The 22,453-nt window shown below is 44.0% G+C and overlaps 1 protein-coding gene across 3 annotated transcripts in view; it reads left to right on the forward strand.

Moving 5' to 3' along the window:
- Positions 1 to 22,453, forward strand: part of PDSS2 (decaprenyl diphosphate synthase subunit 2) — a 349,455-nt gene that overhangs the window by 95,035 nt on the left and 231,967 nt on the right. The gene's annotated exons all lie outside the window — the stretch shown is intronic.

Genomic DNA, 22,453 nt, shown 5'->3' on the forward strand with positions numbered 1-22,453 from the left:
CCTCGAGCACTGTGCCTTTAAGCAGTGTCCAGGCTTCCTTTACGGTCTTCACCTTCCCTGATTAATGATTGAACCAAATTCCTAAATGCTTCAAGCTTAAAATACTTTTTGATCTTCATTTTTTTCAAAATGTAAAAGGATTTTTCAAATTACCAGTTGAACATGACCAAGTAATGTTAGTAAATTGCCTATCTCAACTCCCAACAAACCACAGTGGAGATATAGAAATCTGTGCGGTGGCTCGACACGCAAGTGTTTTGGCCAATATGGCCTACCTCAGGTACGTTTCAATTATGAGCTCTCCGATACCTGGAGCAATCCATCCGGTGTGCCACAAGGGTCACCGCTATCCCCATTGCTTTTCAACGTCTACATGTCCTCACTGGGCGTGCAATTAACCCAGCTGGGGATAGAACTATTCAGTTACACAGATGACTTTACAATTATCATCCCATTTACTGACTCTGTCTCGGAAACTATTCCCAAAGCTTCAGAAGCAATAAACGTGATGGAGCAATGGATGACAGACTTCAAGCTCAAACTTAATTCAGAAAAAATGAAATTCTTCATTGCTTCGCCACATCCGCTTGACACCAAAATACCACTATGTATCAATGAACTTAGTTACCCTATTTAGCCCACCATGAAGATACTGGGTGTAACTCTGGATCAATGCCTAACCATGAAAGACCAGGTGGACTCCTTAATCAGAAAGGGTTTCTTCACTCTCTGGAAACTTAGATCCATTAAATCATATTTTGATATGTCGGCATTCAGAACCCTGGTTCAATCCCTCGTACTAAGTCAACTTGACTACTGTAACATCGCCTATTTAGCAATTTCCCAAAAGAATATGCGACGTTTACAATTAATGCAAAATGCAGCGGTCAGACTAATCTTCGGGCTAAAGAAATTTGATCACGTGACACCCTACTACCGTCAGTTGCATTGGCTACCGATGGAAGCACGCGTAAAGTTTAAGTTTGCCTGCTTCTGCTTTAAAGTACTATACAGACTTGCCCCTAAATATATAACTGACCTTTTCTCCTTCTCAGCCAACAGACACAAGAGAAGCTCACATTCCAACTTCGTAAACTGAAAAAACACCATGAACACCTTCTCTCACATCAAGTTTCAAGTTTATTAGTGATTTTGATTTATCGCTTAATCATACTTCAAAGCAGCATTATGGGGTAAAGATCTAGAACAATTGATTTTGCCCACTACTTATGAGGAATTCAGGAAGCGTCTAAAAACATACCTGTTCCTAAAGTATCTAGATAACTGACCCTTTCTTCTCTTTCTCCTCAATAATGGTTTTCTTGTCCTATTAATCACTTTCTCCTCAATAATGGTTATCTTGTCCTATTAATCACTCTCTTCCACCTCTCTTATGTTCAATCAATTTGTTCCTTCGTTTAATCTTTTGTAAACCGCATAGAACTTCACGGTATTGCGGTATATAAACTGTTGTTATTATTATTATTATTTTACAGGAATACTTGAGTGGTGTACCTGCAAGGTATTTTTTATTGATTTCATAATTCTTGAATGAGGTGTTTCAATCATAGGTTACACCAGTGGTTCCCAACCCTGTCCTGGAGGACCACCAGGCCAATTGGGTTTTCAGGCTTGCCCTAATGAATATGCATGAGATTTGCATATAATGGAAGTGACAGGCATGCAAATCTGCTCCTTGCATATTCATTAGGGCTATGCAGAAAATCCGATTAGCCTGGTGGTTCTCCAGGACAGGGTTGGGGACCACTGGGCTACATCACTCAAGTACCTGATTGTTCTGTAAAAAGCTCCTGAGGCAGGCCATATTGGCCGAAACACGTGGTGTCGAGCCACCGCACAGACTTTGATGAATAAGTTGCCCACCAACAATACTTCGCATCTCCACTGTGGTTTGTTGGCTTCCATTTGGATTGTGGAGATCTTTCTCCTGGTTTATTTGTCCATACTATCTCAACTCCCAAAATTTTAGATTGAAGAACTAAGGGAAATTGATAACCATCCCGGTTAAGAACAACCCCAGGAGATTGGAGAAATAAATTAAAAAGTGAAGGAGAGAGGGAGGAGCCTTGAGGGAGGAGCCTTGAGGCACCCCACTGAGTGGTCTCAAATTTTCAGAAAACTGCCCCTGTCTCTTTACCATATGCCTATCTTTCAAAAAAACCCAAATCCCATTAATCCATGAAAACAACTGGCCCTGAACTCCAATATGGCTCCAAGTACTGCTAAGATCAAATTGGCTAATAATAATATACTGACCTTTGCATAATTGTTCCTTACCATAGGCTACCAAAGCTGACACTACAGTTCCTGTAATAATTTTTTCTAAGGCCTGATTGCGAGGAATCCAAAATATCAAATTGTTGACAAAAGATGTCTAGTTGTTCTGTAACAAATCTCTCCATCACTTTAACATATAATGGTATAGAAGCAAGAGGACAATGATTGTATGGACCTCTGCTAAACTCAACCCCTTGTCCTCCTCCTATACCTTTACCCTTCTTACTAGTCCTGGCAGGCAGGAGAAAAACTGTACAGTGTATCTCTTTCCAGTTAGTTTTCCTCGATGCAGATCAAAGCTTGGCTGCAGCGGACAGGACAGTTGTGTTGCTGTTCTCTTGTGTCCAGGAGAGGAGGGTTGCTTGGGTTTGAGGGAATCAGGGAGAGAAAATGGCATCTTGCCTACCTACCTACCGGTTGCTGCCAAACCTTCCCTGCCACTGGGTTTTGCCTCTGTCTGGCTCTTCCCCCATCACCGCTGCGTGAATCTTGATTAGTTTGAGCAGCACGGCTTTTGCACGCCTACTCTTGTGAGCAAAGGCCATAAATACAGGCACGACTCAACTCAAACTCACCTATGGAGGGTTGAGGCTGCAGAAAGCTGGATGAAGTTGAAGAGTTGTGGCTGCAGGAAAAAAGGTCATATTTGAGGAATACTGCAGAGGTAATTGTGAGCATAAATATCCACAACCAGTCTTTGTTTTGTTTCTCCTTTGTATTTCTCTAGCTATCTGTAGGATACTTTCTGTTTCTGTAGCTGCCAGAGTGGTTCTCTTTGAGGGTATTGTTGAATGAGGTGCTGTCTCTTGTATTTTTCTTGGAGTGAATTTTAGTGGTATCCTGTAACTTGACTCTAGATTTGTAAAACAAAGTTCATACTGTTATAGATCCAGCTAGCAGCCAAATTAGAAATTATTTAAAGATTAAGTGGGGAAAGAATGAAGAGTGTGGCTCCTAGAATTCTTTCTAGCCCTTTTGCGTGTATGCACACGTCTGTCTACATTGCCCGTGTTTGTCTCTTTTCCTTGTGTAAGGTGTGTGTTCATTGCCAGGGAATGGTGTGGGAGACCAGAGCACTTTGTAAGGTTTGTGGGAATATTTTAGGGGGGGGGTTTGGAAAGTTGTGGGGAGGAACCTTTTGGGTGTGGGACAGTTGAAGGGGGAAGTTCAAGAGGTAGGTTTTAGGTGTGGTGGGGCAATTGCAGGAGATAGTTTTGGGCTCTGGGGGCAGTTTGAGGTGTTGGGATGTAGAGCTGAGAACAGGGAGAGACAGTTCAAAAGGACTGCTGTATCCTCACTATGTATAGGTTTCTATACTATGAATCTCCTCCTCATAGAAATGCATTGGTTCTTTTTTTTTTTTTTTTTTTTTGGGGGGGGGAGCCTTATTTCTCTGGCACAGTGGGCAGGGCAGGATTAATTCGTCAAGGGTCCCTAGGTACACAGCTACAATAATACTTTATCCTAAAGCAAAAATAAATAAAACAAATAGAGATATTTTTTTTCTACCTTTGTTGTCTGGTTTCTGCTTTCCTCATCTTCTCATCATTCTCTTCCTTCCATCCACTGTCTGTCCTCTCTCTGCCTCTTCCATATGGCATCTGCTCTCTTTCTATGCTAGTTCCAGAAACTATCTGCCTCTCCCTTCCATCTCCCCCCCTTCATTGGTGTGGTATCCATCTACTTCTCTCCGCTCCCCCCATGGTGTGGCATCTGTCTTCTTCCCTTACATCTCTCCCTCCCTCTTAGCAGATTTTAGCATCTTTCTCTCTCCTCCTTTCCTCCCCTCAGATCTGGTATCTGTCTCCTTCCTCCTCCCAGGTGTGGTATCTGTCTCCTCCCCTTCCCCCCTGCTCTGGCATCTCTCTCTCTGCTCCTTTCCTCCTGTTCTTCCTTCTCAATTTATTTTCTGCCTCTGTCTAAATTCTCTCTTACTATTCAGTCCTCAGTTTCCCTCTTTCATTGTGTATAGCTTGCCACCTCTTTTCCTCTTCCCTTCCAGTATCTAACTCTATCCTCTTCCCCCAATCCAGCATGTACCCTTTTTTCTTTCTCCTTTCCACTTCCTTCCAGCATCTACTCCCTTCTGTCACCCCCCTTCCATTCAATGTCTGCCCCCCTCCCCACACTTCCATTCAGCGCCTGTCCCCCCCTCTCCCTCACACTTCCATTCAGCATCTATCCCCCTCTCTCTACCCCTTCCATCTACTGTTCATCCTCTGTCTCGCCCTTCCCATCCAGAAATGAAAGAGCATATCCTCTCTCTCAGTGTCTGCTCTTTATATGTCCCTTCAATAAGCTGTCTTTCCTGTTCCTCTTCTCTCCTTTGTACATGATTTATTTCAGCTTCACCCCTCTCCATTTTTTGTCTCTACCCCTTCCCTTATGTTCTGGCATCTCTCTCTTCTCCTTTCCTTCCTTCCCACTCAACCCTATGTCCTGGCATCTCTCGCCTTTCCTTCTTTTCTCTCTCTCCCTCCCCCTCCATGCTCTGGCATCTCCTCGCCTTCCTTGCCCTCTGTTTCCTTAGTTTCCCTTCCCTTATACCCTGGCATCTCTCTGCTCTCCTCTTCTATCTCTCCCTCCCCCTCCATTATCTGGCATTTTCTCTCCTTCCATTCTCTCCCTCCCTCCTTTCTTGTCCCTGGTCTGGCATCTGTCTCCTTCCCCCTCCATGTGCAAGTGATGGGTAAATCAGCTGCTCAGTTAGAGAGTTGGCCTTAGAGTGCTGGTAAAAAAAATGGAAAAAGAGAACTTTAGCAGTGGTCCTTTGAATACTGGCTACACTTGTAAGAGAGACCATAAAACCCTGCCTTTGTAGAATGGTCCATCATGCTGGATGCTAATCATTTGGATTTTCTTTTTCTCCTTCCTGTAAGGATTATTCATGTACCAAAACAATTAGCATCCAGTGTGACTAATTAGAAGTTGATTGCTTGAGTCTTGTAGGTTGGGCGGTTACCTGCCGGTTGCTGTGGCCCTCGGAGGGGAGGGGGGGGGAGCAGTCTGCCACCTCCACGAGCTCTCTCTCCGGTCTGGGCCCATCTCTGTTGCCCAGTAACCCCAACGGAGAGGCACTAAGACAGGTTGTGGGCGGGAGATGGGAAAGCGTCCTACTGTCTCCACAGTAACAGCTTGTAAGCGAACTGATCTCAGGCCGCAGAGCTCTAACACGGCGCGCGCTGGCTTCCCTGCTCCTCCAAAATAGGAATGATGTCATTTCCTGTTTCGGATGCGAAGGGAAACCAGCGCGCGCAGTGGTAGAGCCCCTTGGCCTGAGTTCAGTTTGCTTGCAGGCGAGAGGGTAATGAGGGAGTAGAAGGGAAGGAAGAAGACCTCACCAGGCAGTGGGGGGGAGGGGGCCTGCCCTTTTTGCTCCCCCCTTAATGCTGGCCCTGGGGCCACCTGATATTTTCGGGCCCTAGGCACGTGCCTACTGGGCCTACCCATTAATCCAGCCTTGATAGTGGATCTGATTTGGCCCATTTTTCAACTCAATGCATCTTTTTATGTGTTTCCACAAGCCAAGTTTTATTCTATGCCATAAAATTTTTGGAAAGGTATTTTGCCCCCAGATCAACAGACATTCTTGACCCCTTTAGTATAGTTCTTCCCAACTTCTATTGGGCTGTAAAGAATAAAAACATGCTGTTTGTCTGTATACAGTCATCATGGGGTACCCAGATTCACTTCTTTTCTGGATGTGCAACAGGAGTCACAAAGGTTAGCAGATTGTGGATCCAAGGTGGCTGCCAGGCCTTTCAAGAATCATCTGTTATCAAAGAAAAGTTGCTTGGGCGAATAAATGTCCTGTTTAATTTATAATCTTTTGTGAATAATCGTAAACATTGTACATTTCAGGCAGGGTTTATGGGGCGAGGGATGTTAATCTACAGGATTCTAACACCTATGAAAAAGGAAGTTTTGCTTGTGAGATATTCTAAAATGTGTTTGATAAAGGATGATACTCTCAAAGATACAGATGCAGCTATTAGCTTTTGCATTTTGATCAAGCTTCCTTTTGGTTTTGCAAACAGATCCATATGGACAGTACAGATGGTTGTGCAAGACAATGAAACATCCCATTGCAGTGGACCTGTGCAGAATTGTTATGTACCCAATATACAGAAAAGAAGCTTTTTCCGTAGTCAAATATAAAAATTGTTAAAAGTAAATATCTGTTACCCATTTCCCTTCAGCGTTTTCTCCTCACTCTCTGTTCCTCATTTCCCTTCAGCGTCTTCTCCCTACTCTGTCTTCCCCATTTCCTTTCAGCGTCTTCTCCCCACTCTGTTTCCCATTTCCTTTCAGCGTCTGTTCCTCTCCACCCCCCTTTAGCATTCCTTTCCTTTCCCCACCACCCTTCCCTCTCGCCACCCCACCGCCCTTCAGCACCTCTCGCGCGGTTCGAGCATCTCCCTCCCCCTTACCTTCATGGCGCGTTTTGAGTTTAGAGAGCAACTTGCTCAAGCCGCCGGAGTCTGCCTGCAGTGGCGTGCATCTGTGGGCGGAAGCTTCTCCTCTGACTGTATGTACTTTTGTTGTAAACCGCTTCGAACTTCTGGTATAGCGGTATATAAGAAATAAATTATTATTAACTATGGGGACAAGGCCATTCACCGCTCCATGGGGTGGTGGATGGCCTTGTCCCCGTCCCCGTTGGATGTGGCTGTAGAGGGGTTGGGAGAGATACCTGGATCTCTCAAGACAGATGGACAGTGAGAGAGAGGGAGACACATTGCCAATAGGGGTGGAGGAGAGAGGAAGAAAAGTTGGACTCATGGAGGGACAGAGAGAGATGTTGGTTGGGTGAAGGGAGTGAGGTCCGGAGAGGAAGCGAGCAGGAGGCAGGAAGAAAGAAATGTTGGAAATGCAACCAGAGACTCATGAAATCACCAGACAATAAAGATAGGAAAAATCATTTTATTTTCAATTAAGTGATCAAAATGTGTCAGTTTTGAGAATTTATGTCTGCTGTCTATATTTTGCTTTATATTTGTCTATTTTTCAATAGTTGTTACTGATTGCTTATTTTAGTCATCTGCCTTGACCTCCTTGAAACCCCTCCCAAATATAAATGATAATTAACATTTTGTGTGCGTACAGTGTGCTTTGTTTTTTTTTTAATTTTGTGGTTACTATTATGTATTAATAAGATTATATTGGGTGTACTGTATATGAAAAATGGATAGAAGAAATTGCATTACAATTAGTACCATTATTATGGGTCTGGGGTCTGGGGCAGAGCTTGGGTGGGGGTACTCAGTTGTTATTTGTTAGGCTTAGGGGGTACTTGGCTTGAAGAAGTTGAGAAACACTGGTCTAGATTATAGACTGGTGAGCTTGATATCAGTGCCGGGCAAAATGGTAGATACTATTATAAAGAACAAAATGGCAGAGCATACATATTAGCATAGTTTAATGAGACAACGAAGCTAATAAAAGGTTTGGAGAACTTGGAATACGAGGAATGACTTAAGAGACTGGGATTGTTCTCCCTTGAGAAAATGAGACTGCGAGGGGATATGAATGAGACTTTCAAAATACTGAAAGGAATCGACAAAATAGAGCATGAAAAAAAATTATTTACAATGTCCAATGTGACACGGATAAGAGGACATGGACTGAAGCTAAGGGGGGACAAGTCCAGGACAAATATCAGGAAGTTCTGCTTCACATAACGAGTGGTGGACACCTGGAATGCTCTCCCAGAGGAGGTTATTGCGGAATCTACCGTTCTAGGATTTAAAAGCAAACTAGATGCACATCTCTTTACGAGAAACATAGAGGAATATGGGTGACTAAAATTACACCAGGTGTACACCTGGCTGGGCCTCTGCACATGCGGATCGCTGGACTTGATGGACCGAAAGTCTGATCCGGAGATAGCAGTTCTTATGTTCTTATGACAAAGCCAGCACAGATTTAGTCAAGATAAATCTTGCCTCACCAATCTACTACATTTCTTTAAATGGATGAATAAACATGTGGATAAAGATGAGCTGGTTGTTATTGTGCATCTGGATTTTCAAAAGGCATTTGACAAAGTACCTCATGAAAGACTTCTGAGGAAATAAGAAAAGAATGGAATAGGAGGTAATTTTATTTAAGTATTAATACTCCACTTATATCCTGAGGTCCAGATTCTGTAACCAGAGCCATTGTCAGCAGCTGCCTTAATATAGTCCGCTGATTGCATGTCAATCACGCAACGGCAACGGGTAGAGAATTGCGCCTTTGGCGAGGTAGGCACCAGAAATGTCGGCCAGCTTCGGTTGCACTTATAACCCTCAACACTTTACTAGCAAACTAGATGGGCCATTTCAGGCCCTCTTTTACTAAGATGCGCTAACTGATTAGCGCGCACTTAATGTTAACGTTAGCGTTTAGCGCATGCTAATCGGTTAGCGTACCTTAGTAAAAGAGGGGGGGGTCAGTCTTTTATCTACCATCCTTTATTATGTTACCATGTCATCTTTTCTCCTTTACCTTTAATTCTTCTCTATTACCTTCATCCATAGGATGAAAAAGTTTCTGAAAGCTTTGCTGCCAATCCATGTTTATAGAAACTAAGGAAAAATCAGTTCTTACATTTTTCTTTTTAAAATGTGTTTATTCTTCTATTGAATACATTAAGAGGGGACAAATTGAGAACCAATGCTAGGAAGTTCTTTTTCACCCAAAGGGTGGTGGACACCTGGAATGCGCTTCCAGAGAGTGTGATAGGACAGAGTACAGTATTGGTGTTCAAGAAGGGATTAGATAATTTCCTGAAGGAAAAGGGGATAGAAGAGTCTAGATAGAGGATGATTATACAGGTCCTGGACCTGATAGGCCACCACGTGAGCGGACTGCTGGTCATGATGGACCTCTGATCTGACCCAGCAGAGGCACTTCTTATGTTCTTATGTTATTTTTCTTGTTTTGCTTTAGTTCTCCCTATTTCTGCTGTTTATCCTTTTTCTTATTGTCTTAACATTTTGTCTTTTTCTCTGTTTTTCTATTCTTCTTCTTCTTCGTTTTGTCTACCCCCTGCTTATCCATTTTGTCCATTTCTTTCCCTGCTTAATGGGACTGTGATAGTAGAATCTTTTGCCAGACGCAAGCCAGGGGTGGTCTCCCTAGCTCAATTGATCGTGCTGGGAACAGCACAATCTCTCCAAGGCTCAGCAACAGCTGCATCTTTTGGTGGACCCCAAAAAGCCACAGAAGCAATTTGGGGGCTCAGGCATTGAGCCTGAAATTCCAAGAAGTCTGCTGCCCGTTAATATTTTAGTCCTTCTGGTGTTCAGGGTTTCACTCAGCCCTACTGTGTGTGCTCCCAGTTTTTCCATTCTCTCCCTGTCTTGTACTGTTTTTATTGAATTTCTCTCACTAATGGGAAAGCACTTTGGGATACATTTCATTTGAAAGACGCTAAACAAGTAAAATTGTATTGTATAGTAACATAATTATATGGTAGAAATTGTGCCTGGTGTTAAACACTATTTTTCTAATGAATGAAACTAATGGGATTCCAAGTAGAAGTTTTCTTTAGGTTAGAAAAATTCAAGATAGATCAGGTTAATTTGTCTTTGTTTAAAAATACATATACTGTATCTATATATGAAGAAAAGAGAAAATCCCTCCAGCAGAGAAGCAGCTTGGTATCATAGGAATAGTGCAAATTTAGATGCTCTGACAAGCAGCCAAGTCGGGTCTAGATGCGAAAGGACAGCTGTGATTTCAGTATAACCATGTTGTCCTATAGATTGGTTTACACGCACAAGCACTGGCATCTTTACCAGAGTTTTTAGCTTTCATGGGTTCACCAACATTATCTGACAAAGATAATGGTGGTGGTCCATTAATTAGTGAGCTGAATCTTAAGATATCATATGCACTTACCTTTTGTATGGCCTGTGCATCACTCCCCCTTGTACAGGAACAGTAGATTAGAAACATAACGGCAGGTAAAGACCAAATGGCCCATCCAGTCCTCCCTAAAAGATCCAAGGTACCTATCCCATGCTTTCTAGAATTCAGACACAATCTTTGTCTCCACCAAGGTTAAAGCTACAGCCTCAGGACCCTGACATAAGAACATAAGAATTGCCGCTGCTGGTCAAACTAGAGGTCTGCACGGGAACAGGAATCGCGGGAATCCCGCGGGTCCCATGGGGGTCCCGCGGGTCCCATGGGGGTCCCGCGGGAATCCCCCCAACCCACGGGACTCCCACGGGGACCCCGCACAGGCCCACGGGACTCCCACAAGGACTCCCCTCTAGCCAACGGGACTCCCACCAAAGCAGTCTTTGGAAGCAGGGTTCATCCATATAATATAATGGACACGTCAGCCTTAGTAAAAGAAGGGGTTTATAAGTTAATTAACTGAACAGAAAACAAAAAAAAGGGTTCCACCAAAGAGATTCCACAAGGAAAATAGCAGCGCAAACACAAAAGAAACTGTGGAATTGATGATCCTGTCAGAAGTAATTGCTGCTTTTTATGGGGACGGGCGGGGATGGAGATAATTCCTTGCGAGGATGGGTGGGGATGGAGAGGATCCTGACGGGGATGGGTGGGGACAGAGAGGATCCTGGCGGGGACAGGTGGGGACGGAGAGGATCCTGGCGGGGACGGGTGGGGACGGAGAGGATCCTGGCTGAGATGGGTGGGATTTCTGTCCCTGCGCAACTCTCTAGGTCAGACCAGTGTTCCATCGTGCCCAGCAGTCTGCTCACGCAGCGGCCCTTAGGTCAAAGACCAGACTAGCTTACCTGCATATGTTCTAGTTCAGCAGGAACTTGTCTAACTTTGTTTTGAATCCCTGGAGAGTGTTTTCCCCTATGACAGATTCCGGAAGAGCATTCCAGTTTTCTACCACTCTCTGGGTGAAGAACTGCCTTACGTTTGTACGGAATCTATCCCCTTTTAACTTTAGAGAGTATCCTCTCATTCTCTCTACCTTGGAGAGGGTGAACAACTTGTCTCTATCTACTAAATCTATTCCTTTCATTATTTTAAATGTTTCGATCATGTCCCCTCTCAGCCTTCTCTTTTCAAGGGAGAAGAGGCCCAGTTTCTTTAACCTCTCACTGTACGGCAACTCCTCCAGCCCCTTAACCATTTTAGTTGCTCTTTGGACCCTTTCGAGTAGTATCGTGTCCTTCTTCATGTATGGTGACCAGTGCTGGACGCAGTACTCCAGGTGAGGGCATACCATGGCCTTGCACAGCGGCATGATAACCTTCTCTGATCTGTTCGTGATTCCCTTCTTAATCATTCCTAGCATTCTGTTTGCCCTTTTCGCAGCTGCACGGACAGCTTCATTGACTTGTCGACCATTACTCCCAAGTCTCTTTCCTGGGGGGGGGGGGGGTGTCTCTCCGAGTACCACACCAGACATCAAGAATTCATGTATAAGATTTTTGTTACCGACATGCATCATCTTACACTTATCCACATTAAACCTTGTGGCCCATTTCTGACATTGTGGGTTTAAACTTGTGCTACTCCTTGTGATCCTGAGCAAGTCACTTACATAGAAACATAGAAATAGATGGCAGATAAGGGCCCACGGCCCATCTAGTCTGCCCACCTTAATGTCCCTCCCCTACCTTTGCCCTGTGAAGAGATCCCATGTGCCGATCCCATTTGGCCTTAAAATCAGGCACGCTGCTGGCCTCAATCACCTGTAGTGGAAGACTATTCCAGCGATCAACTACTCTTTCAGTGAAAAAGAATTTCCTGGTGTCACCTCGTAGTTTCCCGCCCCTGATTTTCAACGGATGCCCTCTTGTTGTCGTGGGACCCTTGAAAAAGAAGATATCTTCCTCCGCCTCGATGCGGCCCGTAAGATACTTGAACGTCTCGATCATGTCCCCCCTCTCTCTGCGCTCCTCGAGCGAGTATAGCTGTAATTTGTCAAGCCGTTTTTTGTATGGTAGATCCTTGAGTCCCGAGACCATCCGGGTGGCCATTCTTTGCACCGACTCCAGTCTCAGCACATCCTTGCGATAATGCGGCCTCCAGAATTGCACACAGTATTCCAGGTGGGGCCTCACCATGGATCTATACAATGGCATAATGACTTCCGCCTTACGACTGACGAAACCCCTTCGTATGCAGCCCATGATTTGTCTTGCCTTGGACGACGCCTGCTCCACTTGATTGGCAGACTTCATGTCCTCACTGACGATTACCCCCAAGTCTCGTTCTGCTACCGTTTTTGCTAGGATCTCGCCATTAAGGGTATAAGACTTGCATGGATTCTGGTTGCCCAGGTGCATAACTTTGCATTTTTTGGCATTGAAGTTGAGTTGCCATGTCCTAGACCATCGCTCCAGTAGGAGTAGGTCGTGCATCATGTTGTCGGGCACTGAATCTTCGTCTGTTGTGCATTTGCCCACTACATTACTCAGTTTGGCGTCATCGGCGAATAATGTTATTTTACCTCGAAGCCCTTCTGCCAAGTCTCTTATAAAGATGTTGAATAGGATTGGGCCCAAGACTGAGCCCTGTGGTACTCCACTAATCACTTCCGTCATTTCGGAGGGGGTGCCGTTCACCACCACCCTTTGGAGCCTACCTCCAAGCCAGCTCCCAACCCATTTCGTCAATGTGTTACCTAATCCTATAGAACTCATCTTGCTCAGTAACCTGCGTTGTGGTACGCTATCGAATGCTTTGCTAAAGTCCAGGTACACGATGTCCAGGGACTCCCCAATATCCAGCTTCCCCGTTACCCAGTCAAAGAAGCTGATCAGGTTGGATTGGCATGATCTCCCCTTAGTAAATCCATGTTGTCGGGGATCCCGTAAATTCTCTTCATCCAGGATCTTATCTAATTGGTGTTTGATTAGAGTTTCCATTAGTTTGCTCACTATCGATGTTAGACTCACTGGTCTGTAGTTTGCTGTCTCCATCTTAGAGCCCTTCTTGTGGAGTGGAATGACGTTAGCCGTCCTCCAGTCCAACGGGACGCTGCCTGTACTAAGGGAGAGGTTGAAGAGCGTGGACAGTGGCTCCGCCAAGACATCACTCAGCTCCCTAAGCACCCTGGGGTGCAGGTTGTCCGGCCCCATTGCTTTGTTAACCTTGAGCTTTGACAGCTCCCATTAATCCCCCTATTGCCCCAGGTACATTAGAAAGATTGTAGCCCACCCGGACAGACAGGGAAAAATATTTGAGTACCTGAATAAATTCATCTAAACCGTTCTGAGCTCCCCTGGAAGAATGGTATAGAAAATTGAATAAATAAATACCGGGAGATTATTCCACATATCTACCACCCTTTCTGTAAAAAAAAGTATTTCCTTAGGTTACACCTAAAAACTTGCCTATTCTTGAAATACCTAGGCAACGAACCGGAACATCAACCCCCCTCGTAACATCATCACATACCTGACCTTACAAACTACTAACCCCAACCCCTAACCACTAACTATGAACACTCTATTCAATTTACGGAACATTTCAACTTCTGTGCAAATAGCTTGGCACTTCCTGGCCTTGCAACACACAAACTGTCACTAACATTATTAATATTATCAAATGTATAATGCTATACTCTTTAATCCATTGTACGAGATGTATACGGCGATATTCTTTAATTCATTGTATGCAAAATTTCCCTTTATTGTATTGAGATATACACTGCTATATTCTTTAATTCATTGTACGTAAAGTTTCTCTTTACTGTATTTACATTTCCTTCATTGTATTCACAGTTTCTTTTAATGTAAACCGCCTAGAAGTCGCAAGATAGCTGGCGGTATATAAAAAAAAAAATAAAGTTATTATTGAGGCTATCATCTCTTAACTTCATCCTATGCCCTCTCACTCTGGAGTTTCCTATCCATTGAAAAAAAAACCTGCCTCGTATGTATTTATGCATGTGGGTATTTAAATGTCTCTATCATATCTACCCTCTCCTGCCTTTCCTCCAAAGTATGAGCTTATTGAGATCTTTGAGTCTGTCCCCTTATGCCTTATGATGTAGATCACCGACCATTTCAGTTGCTTTCCACTGGATAGACTCCATCCTGTTTATATCTTTTTTAAGGTACAGTCTCCAGAATTATAGATAGTATTCTAAGATCCTCTTTTACAAAGCTGTGCAGCTGAATGCTGCCCAGCAAATACTCCAGTGCACATTCAATTCCTATAGGCGTTGGAGCATTTATTGCACTGGCCCATGCCGTTAGGCTTAGTAAAAGAGGGGGTAAATGAGGTCTCATCAGAGTCTTATACAGGGGCATCAATACCTACTTTTTCCTATTGGCCATTCATACATAGTAACATACATAGTAGATGATGGCAGATAAAGACCCGAATGGTCCATCCAGTCTGCCCACCTGATTCAATTTAAATTTTTTAATTTTTTCTTCTTAGCTATTTCTGGGCAAGAATCCAAAGCTTTACCCGGTACTGAGCTTGGGTTCCAACTGCCGAAATCTCTGTTAAGACTTACTCCAGCCCATCTATACCCTCCCAGCCATTGAAGCCCTCCCCAGCCCATCCTCCAACAAACGGCCATATACAGACACAAACCATTCAAGTCTGCCCAGTACTGGCCTTAGTTCAATATTTAATCTTATTTTTTGATTCTAGACTCTTTGTGTTCATCCCACGCTTCAGTTTTACTCTCTACCACCTCTCTCGGGAGCGCATTCCAGGCATCTACCACCCTCTCCGTAAAGTAGAATTTCCTAACATTGTTCTTGAATCTACCACCCCTCAACCTCAAATTATGTCCTCTGGTTTTACCATTTTCCTTTCTCTGAAAAAGATTTTGTTCTACGTTAATACCCTTCAAGTATTTGAACGTCTGAATCATATCTCCCCTGTCTCTCCTTTCCTCTAGGGTATACATATTCAGGGCTTCCAGTCTCTCCTCATACGTCTTCTGGCGCAAGCCTCCTATCATTTTCGTCGCCCTCCTCTGGACCGCCTCAAGTCTTCTTACGTCCTTCGCCAGATACGGTCTCCAAAATTGAACACAGTATTCCAAGTGGGGCCTTACTGATGACCTGTACAGGGGCATCAACACCTTCTTCCTTCTACTGACTACGCCTCTCTTTATACAGCCCAGAATCCTTCTGGCAGCAGCCACTGCCTTGTCACACTGTTTTTTCACCTTTAGATCTTCGGACACTATCACCCCAAGGTCCCTCTCCCCGTCCGTGCATATCAGTTTCTCTCCTCCCAGCATATACGGTTCCTTCCTATTATTAATCCCCAAATGCATTACTCTGCATTTCTTTGCATTGAATTTTAGTTGCCAGACATTAGGCCATTCCTCTAACTTTTGCAGATCCTCTTTCATCTTTTCCACTCCCTCTTCGGTGTCTACTCTGTTACAAATCTTGGTATCATCTGCAAAAAGGCACACTTTTCCTTCTATCCCTTCAGCAATGTCACTCACAAACATATTGAACAGGATTGGCCCCAGCACTGATCCCTGAGGGACTCCACTACTCACCTTTCCTTCCTTCGAACGACTTCCATTAACCACCACCCTTTGACGTCTGTCCGACAGCCAGTTTCTGACCCAGTTCACCACTTTGGGTCCTAACTTCAGCCCTTCAAGTTTGTTCAACAGCCTCCTATGAGGAACTGTATCAAAGGCTTTGTTGAAATCCAAGTAAATTACATCTAGCATATGTCCTCGACCCAACTCTCTGGTCACCCAATCAAAAAATTCAATCAGGTTCGTTTGGCACGATTTACCTTTTGTAAAGCCATGTTGCCTCGGATCCTGTAACCCATTAGATTCAAGGAAGTACACAATCCTTTCTTTCAGCAAAACTTCCATTATTTTTCCAACAACTGAAGTGAGGCTCACCGGCCTGTAGTTTCCTGCTTCATCCCTGTGACCACTTTTATGAATAGGGACCACATCCGCTCTCCTCCAATCCCCAGGAATCACTCCCGTCTCCAGAGATTTGTTGAACAAGTCTTTAATAGGACTCGCCAGAACCTCTCTGAGCTCCCTTAGTATCCTGGGATGGATCCCGTCTGGTCCCATCGCTTTGTCCACCTTCAGTTTTTCAAGTTGCTCATAAACACCCTCCTCCGTGAACAGCGCAGAATCTACTCCATTTTCCCGTGTAACTTTGCTAGACAATCTCGGTCCTTCTCCAGGATTTTCTTCTGTGAACACAGAACAGAAGTATTTGTTTAGCACATTCGCTTTCTCCACATCACTTTCCACATATTGGTTCCCAGCATCTTTTAGCCTAGCAATTCCTTTTTTCATCTTCCTCCTTTCACTAATATATCTGAAAAAATTTTTGTCTCCCTTTTTTACATTTTTAGCCATTTGTTCTTCCGCCAGACAAATCTCTCTCTTGGCTTCTTTCAGTTTCACTCTGTAGTCCTTTCTGCTCTCCTCGTCTTGGTTTTTTTTATATTTCACGAACGCCAACTCTTTCGCCTTTATTTTCTCAGCCACTAGGTTGGAGAACCATATCGGCTTCCTTTTTCTCTTGTTTTTATTGATTTTCTTCACATAAAGGTCCGTAGCCATTTTTATCGCTCCTTTCAGCTTAGACCACTGTCTTTCCACTTCTCTTATGTCCTCCCATCCTAACAGCTCTTTCTTCAGGTACTCTCCCATAGCATTAAAGTCCGTACGTTTGAAATCTAGGACTTTAAGTATCGTGCGGCCGCTCTCCACTTTAGCCGTTATATCAAACCAAACCGTTTGATGATCGCTACTACCCAGGTGAGCACCCACTTGAACATTAGAGATACTCTCTCCATTTGTGAGGACCAGATCCAATATCGCTTTTTCCCTTGTGGGTTCCGTCACCATTTGTCTGAGCAGAGCCTCTTGAAAGGCATCCACAATCTCTCTACTTCTTTCCGATTCCGCAGACGGAACATTCCAGTCCGCATCCGGCAGGTTGAAATCTCCCAACAGCAGAACCTCCTCTTTTCTTCCAAAGTTTTGGATATCCACAATCAGATCCTTATCAATTTGCTGCGATTGAGTCGGAGGTCTGTAGACTACACCCACGTAGATAGAAGTTCCATCTTCTCTTTTCAGAGCAATCCATATCGCTTCTTCCTCTCCCCAGGTCCCTTGCATTTCGGTCGCTTGGATATTGATCTTTACATAGAGAGCTACTCCTCCACCTTTATGACCATCTCTGTCCTTCCTAAAAAGATTATATCCCGGTATGTTTGCATCCCATGCATGTGATTCACTGAACCATGTCTCTGTGATAGCGACAATATCTAGATCTGCCTCTAACATCAGGGCTTGCAGATCATGAACTTTGTTGCTTAGACTGCGAGCATTTGTGGTCATCGCTTTCCAGCTATTTTTCAGCGATAATCTCCTTTTTCGTATGGATTTTTGTTTCGTTTCACTTTCTGTTGTAATACTAAGAAATGAGTTGCTGATATTGCTTGTGTTGCAGTCTTTACTACTATCATATCTTTTCTTTTGCTGGGGGTGGTCTCTATAATTGTTCTTTGTACTTACACCACCCCCACCTTCTAGTTTAAATGCCTAGAAAAATATTGTCTAAATTTCTCTGCAAGATTTCTTTTTCCTGCTGTAGTAATATGTAGCCCATCAGTGCAATATAGCTTCTTGTCCTTCCATGTATTTCCCCATCCTCCTATGTACCTGAAGCCTTCTTGATGACACCAGGCTTTGAGCCATCTATTAAAGTCCTCTGTGTTTTTCACTCTTTGCTCCCCCTTTCCATATGCAGGCAGTATTTCAGAAAAAGCTAAAGTCTTTACAAAAGGTTTCACGCCCTCACCAAGCTCCCGAAAAGCTTTCTGTGCTGCAAGTGTGGAGTTGTTGGCCAGGTCATTTGTTCCCAGATGGATGACAACATCAGTGTTAAAATCCTTAGTTTCTTCCTTCATTATAGTCTGTATTTGCCTGGAATTCCTGGTAGCTGAGGATCCTGGAAGACATTTCACTATTTTGGTCTCCTCGCCTTGTGTTCCAAGGTTAATGCCTCTGATGATGGAATCCCCCAACAGTAATAGTTTTCTATTTTTGGCCTTTTTATTTGTGCTTAGGGTGTGCTTGCTCTCTTGAGTTACCTTCATTGGTTCCATCCCCACCTCCCTTCTGTTTTCTTGAGTATCGCAGTGCACTAGTGGAGCGAAGGAATTCTGTAGAGGTAATATTAGTGAAGGTGGATGTTTCTGTGTTACATGTTGCAGTCTTCCTGAGCCTACTGTGACCCATTTATTCCTGGGCTGTTTTATTCTTTGAGGTAGAGGTGGTAAGTTGGTATGATTTTGTGGAGTGATGGAAGCTTCTTTAATTGTATTCAATTCCTGTTTAAGTTTGCAGAGCTCCTCCTTAATACTAGCAAGTTGAAGACAGATGGGGCAAGCCTTAAGCCTCCAAATAGTATGTCTTGGAATTAAAGCGCCACAGTGATTGCATAGAATAAAGGTCATCTTGATTGGTTGTGAAGTGACTTGATTTGAGTAGTCCTGATTATATGGGTCTCTATATATGGTGGGACTATAAGTCTTACCCTTATTCCTATGAAGAGGAAGAGGAAATAAGATTTAACAGAGGAAAGAGAAGGGTTTATTTTTTTCTGCTTTTTTGTTTTTTTAAAATAAGAAACAGGTAGGAGAAGAGAAATTAAGCAGATATAATGCTGAAAACCAGTGAAATTAGCAGAATATGAAATGTTGAGCAACTTATCTTATTGAAGTTCACAGACAGCCTTGTTCACAGCAATGTCCCAAAGATAATGCAATTAACCTTCGAAGTAAAACAGAGCCCCTCCCTTCTCCACCTAATCAGACACAATGGCTAAAAACTAGTTCATAGTAACATACATTCCTCTCCCTATGTACCCTAGCATCCTTCTAGCTTTCGCCGTCACCTTTTCCACCTGTTTGGCCACCTTAAGATCATCTAAATAATTGAGAAATGCTATGAAGATAATTTAAACTTGTGTGGAAAGATTATCCCAAAAGAGGAGGCTGTATGGAAGAAACTTTTTAGAGATGAGTAAATATAAATGAATTTAGGAAACAAAAGTTGGGAGGAAGGAGTTTTTTATTCTTATGATTGAAAGTAGAGGTGAAATATAAAAGCTGAACCCTGGTTACTTCTGAACCCCAGTTACTTCTGAACCCGCTTATTTAACAGATTGCTACCAAGATTTATAACTGAGTGGATACCCTGGAGGCAGAGGAAAACATGAAAAAGGATCTACAAAAGTTAGAAGAATGGTCTAGCATCTAGCAACTAAGATTCAATGCAATGAAGTACAGAGTGATGCATTTGAGGATAGAAATCTGAGGGAACCGTATGTGCTGGGAGGTAAGAGGCTGATAAGCACAGATGGAGAGAGGGACCTGGGGGTGATTTTGTCTGGAGATCTAAAGTCATCTAAACAGTGTGATAAGGCAGTGGTTGTAGCCAGAAGGAAGCTAGGCTGTATAGAAAGAGGAATAACCAGCAAACGAAGGGAGGTGTTGATGCCCATGTATAGGTCCTTGGTGAAGGCCACATTTGGAGTATTGTGTTCAGTTTTGGAGGCCGTATCTGGTGAAGGATATAAAAAAAACTTGAAGCGGTCCAGAGGAAGGCAATGAAAATGGTAAGGGGTATGAACCAAAAGAAGTACGAGAAGAGACTGGAAGACCTAAATATATACTGTATACTCTGGAAGAGATATGATACAGATGTTTAAATACTTGAAAGGTATTAATATAGAACCAAATCTTTTCCAGAGAAGAGAAAATGAGTGACATTGCTGAAGGGTTAGAAAGAAAGGTTTGCCTTTTTGTAGATGATACCAAGATCTGTAAGGGAGGGAGTGGAAAACATGAAAAAGGATCTGCAAAAGTTAGAGGAATGGACTAATATCTGGCAACTAAAATTCAATGCAAAGAAATGTAGAGTAATGCATTTGGGGATTAATAATCGAAGGAGCCGTAATATGGTGAGAGGCTGATATGCACGGAGTGGGAGAGGGACCTTGGGGTGATAGTGTCCGAAGATCTTAAGGCGAAGAAATGTGTGACAAAGCGGTGGCTGTTGCTAGAAGGATGCTGGGCTGCATAAAGAGAGGCTTAACCAGTAGAAGAAAGAAGGTGTTGATGCCCCTGTACAGGTTGTTGGTGTGGCACCACTTGGAGTATTGTATTCAATTTTGGAGACCGTAACTGGTGAAGGACATAAGAAGACTTGAAGTGGTCTAGAGGAGGGCAACGAAAATGGTAGAAGGTTGCACCAAAAGACGTATGAGGAGAGACTGGAAGCCCTGAATATGTACACCCTAGAGCAGGGGTGCCCAAAACGTCGATCGCGATCTACCAGTCGATCGCAAAGGCAATGCCGGTAGATCGCTGAGCCAGTGTTCTACCTAACATCTTTAGCATCTTTTAGCCGGGCGCTCTAAGCTCAGATAACATGCTTCCCCCTCAGCACCCTCCGTTCTTCCCTCTGGACCTATCACAGTTGAAAGTTAATTACAGCAGCCTGCAGAGCAAACGTAGCAGGCTGGCATTGACCTCTGTAGCACGTTCCCTCTGCCGCGGTCCCGCTCCTGACGTAGGCTGCCGTAATTATAAGAACATAAGAATTGCCGCTGCTGGGTCAGACCAGTGGTCCATCGTGCCCAGCAGTCCGCTCACGCGGTTGTCCCCAGGTCAAAGACCAGCACCCTAACCAAGACCAGCCCTGCCTGCATACGTTCTAGTTCTTCAGGAACTTGTCTAACTTTGTCTTGAATCCCTGGAGGGTGTTTTCCCCTACGACAGCCTCCGGAAGAGCGTTCCAGTTTTCCATCACTCTCTGGGTGAAGAAGAACTTCCTTACGTTTGTACGGAATCTACCCCCTTTAACTTTAGAGAGTGCCTTCTTATTCTCCCTACCTTGGAGAGGGTGAACAACCTGTCTTTATCTAGTAAGTCTATTCCCTTCATTATCTTGAAGGTTTCAATCATGTCCCCTCTCAGTCTCCTCTTTTCAAGGGAGAAGAGGCCCAGTTTCTCCAATCTCTCACTGTATGACAATTCCTCCAGCCCCTTAACCATTTTAGTCGCTCTTCTTTGGACCCTTTTGAGTAGTACTGTGTCCTTCAAGTACAGCGACCAGTGCTGGACGCAGTATTCCAGGTGGGGGCATACCATGGCCCGGTACAGCGGCATGATAACCTTCTCCGATCTGTTTGTGATCCCCTTCGTAATCATTCCTAGCATTCTGTTTGCCCTTTTCACCGCTGCTGTGCATTGCACGGATGGCTTCATCGACTTATCGACCAGTACTCCCAAGTCTCTTTCCTGGGGTGTCTCTCCGAGTACTGCACCAGACATACTGTATTTGTGTATAAGATTTTTGTTACCAACATACATCACCTTACACTTGTCCACGTTAAACTTCATTTGCCATGTCACAGCCCATTTCTCGAGCGTGTTTATTTCCTGTTGCAGGTCTTCGCAATCCTCCTGCATCTTTACTACTCTGAATAACTTCGTATCATCTGCAAATTTAATCACCTCGCTTGTCGTTCCAATTTCCAGGTCGTTTATAAACATATTGAAGAGCACGGGCCCAAGCACTGAACCCTGCGGCACTCCACTGGTGACGCTTTTCCAGTCCGAGTATTGTCCGTTTACCCCCACTCTTTGCTTTCTATCTGCCAACCAGTTTTGATCCACATGTGTATTTCACCCTCAATCCCATGGCTTGCAATTTTTTGAAGTAGTTGTTCATGCGGGACCTTGTCAAATCACCTTCTGAAAATCCAGATATTCAATGTCGACCGGGTCACCTTTGTCTATCTGCCTGTTAACTCCCTCGAAAAAGTGCAGCAAGTTCGTCAAGCAAGATCTTCCTTTGCTGAAGCCATGCTGGCTGGTTCTCATCAGATTGTGTCCGTCAAGGTGGTCAACGATGCGATCCTTTATCAGCGCCTCTACCATCTTTCCCGGTACCGAGGTCAGACTCACCGGCCTATAGTTTCCCGGATCTCCCCTCGAACCTTTCTTGAAGATCGGCGTAACATTCGCCACTCTCCAGTCTTCCAGAATCCTGCCCGATTTGATCGACAGATTGGCTATTAGTTGAAGCAGTTCAGCTATAATCCCTTTCAGTCCCTTGATTACCCTCGAATGGATGCCATCTGATTCCGGGGATTTATCGCTCTTGAGCCTATCAATCTGCCTG

Source organism: Geotrypetes seraphini, chromosome 3, assembly GCF_902459505.1.
Source record: "Geotrypetes seraphini chromosome 3, aGeoSer1.1, whole genome shotgun sequence".
In the NCBI taxonomy this organism is placed as follows: domain Eukaryota; kingdom Metazoa; phylum Chordata; class Amphibia; order Gymnophiona; family Dermophiidae; genus Geotrypetes; species Geotrypetes seraphini.